Source organism: Aplysia californica, unplaced genomic scaffold (genome assembly GCF_000002075.1).
Source record: "Aplysia californica isolate F4 #8 unplaced genomic scaffold, AplCal3.0 scaffold00922, whole genome shotgun sequence".
In the NCBI taxonomy this organism is placed as follows: Eukaryota; Metazoa; Mollusca; class Gastropoda; order Aplysiida; family Aplysiidae; genus Aplysia; species Aplysia californica.
Window position 1 is genome coordinate 127,778 of NW_004798192.1, and position 2,411 is coordinate 130,188.

Sequence of the window (2,411 nt, forward strand, 5' to 3'; positions counted from 1 at the left end):
TTTAGGCCACAGTCAACTGTGGCCTAAATAAGCTAAACCCCCCTCCCTTACCTTATTTAGGCCATATGTGGCCTAAATAAGCACTCCCTAATTCTAATGTAGAATTCTGTGGGCTGGAATAGTCAACCAATAGATTTGAAGGGAACATGTGCATAGCAGTCAGAACTGTTTCATTGTCGCATATACCCTGTTCACCCCCTTCAGGCCACAGTTATAAGCACCCAGACGCGCTGATTATCTAAGCGAACTATTACACTCGTCGAGTCTACCTCACAGATGTGAGGGGAACTAACTCCTAATAATCCTTTGACTCCTGTTACTACACTGCTAGTGCTTGTTTTTTTTCTCGACTTTTTAACGTCCTATAATCAGATCGTGACCTCGATTATGACAGCGGCTCCTGGCCGCGAAAGCTAGACAAAAAACAGCTACATGTGAAATAAAAAATTAATAATTGGCGTGCTCTACCAAAGTGTTTCGGCTGTCTGGTATAACATGCCATTGTAGTGCTGACATCTGTGCTTCTTTCCTTGGTGTTCGTGTGTTCAAATCTAAAGTTAAATTTAAGGTTAGTTAGAATAAATATTTAATGAAATACTTTCCCGATTATTTTAGCGGTTGAACAAGCATACAACATGAATTCAGGATTTGTTTTCATTCACAACTCAGAGTTGCCGCCTCCAGTGCCAGTAAGATTCTTGTGACTTGTGTGAGTGTGATATCTCCAGGCCCTATCTGGTCCCATTTCACTTTGATTACCCTGTCAAACAAGTCAGCCTCCGCCCCTGTTTGAAAAGCATTAAGTCAAAAAATGAATATTTTGGGTCCAAAATAAGAGGGGTTGGTTGAATAGAGAATAGTAATGTATTGTCTAAGCTCTTCCTTTGGAAGGCAAAGGGTAATCAGAAACGGGAAAAAAACACACCAAAAAAACTGTACAACTTTTTTTTCTAAATATCTCGCACACATTCTGTACTACTACATGTACTAGAATGTTGTAACAGATACAATAATTCACTCGAAGCGAATTTGTTTGACATAAAATTCATAAGAAGAAAACATATTTTCGAAAACGGAAATGGCTTTTATAAAATTAAAATAAAAACACCTACATTATATAGATCTAGAATCTAGATCTAAATGCAAAATGCACCAATTTAATTTAATTTAAAAGATCTTGTAGGGAAAGTAAAGAAATGATTGGTTTGCTTTTTCCTTTCCTTTTATCTTTTAAATCTTTCCATCCCTGTAACCTTTAAATACTCTTTAAACAATATAATTTCTTTTCTCCAACAGAGTTTTAAAAAACCCCAACTAACACTTTCCGAGAACAGACCAATTCTAGATCTAATGCTACTAGTCTTAGAATCTCGATCTAAGTCTATAGATAGTGCGGTTAAGAATGCTTTGAAATTTATCTAATGCAGTTTGAATGTTATGAATCTCCTTCCTGATAGCTATATGATGCTAAGATTGGTAGATTGTCATTGACGCTAAATTATCATTGTAAAGATGCTTTCAATATAATCTATTATCTCTTAATAGTGTTAAAATACGCTATATTACTATTAAGTTGAATTTCTCGAAACTGGTACCGGTACATTAATAAAATTAAATAAATTATATCTCCCCTTTCTCTCTTCCGTATCCTCTCTCTCCCATACCCCCCTCCCCCGCTCCCCTCCCATACCTCACCCCCCCCCCCCTCTCTCTTTCTCTCTCTCGGTGTAACATTTCGCCTTTCCCTGGAAATTCAGTGAAAAGACCTTTCAATTCCTGGAAAGGGAAAGGAATTACCCGTGCCGTTTCAAGGAAGTCGTTGACGATCGCTTCCCGGTGACACGATTCCTCGGCACTGGACGAAATGCGTCTAGATCTAGCCGTTAGACCAATTTTTGGTATGCACAATGCACAACAACGAACGAATGCAAGTGAATGACAGAAAAGGCATGTACTAGATCAGGTAACTCAACTGATTTTCCTGGGACAGCCTAACTTCCGAGTAAATTCTTAGTTTTTAAAAAAATGTACACTCTTAGCACGGGACTATTGAGAATGCAGCGTTTCCAAATTATTATTTAAAAAAAAAACGACAGACATGCTTTTAAGATTTTAAAAACGATATTACTTCAGATGTAGATCTAAACCTTTTAAAATTGTAGAAACCACCCACTTTGATTTTAAATTAGTAAATGTATTATTAAAGAATTTCCCCAGAATACAGCTAACAGGTGTTCACATAAACATTGATCTGTTAAGACAAATTGATACAACTTATTGTGCAAAAGCTGGAGAGTCTATGTTCGTCAGTTTAGGAAATATTTAACAATAAGTTGCGCCACGAATTTTTGACCGCACTATCGTAAAATAATCCAGTATACCATACGTAGTCCACATACGATTAATAATAG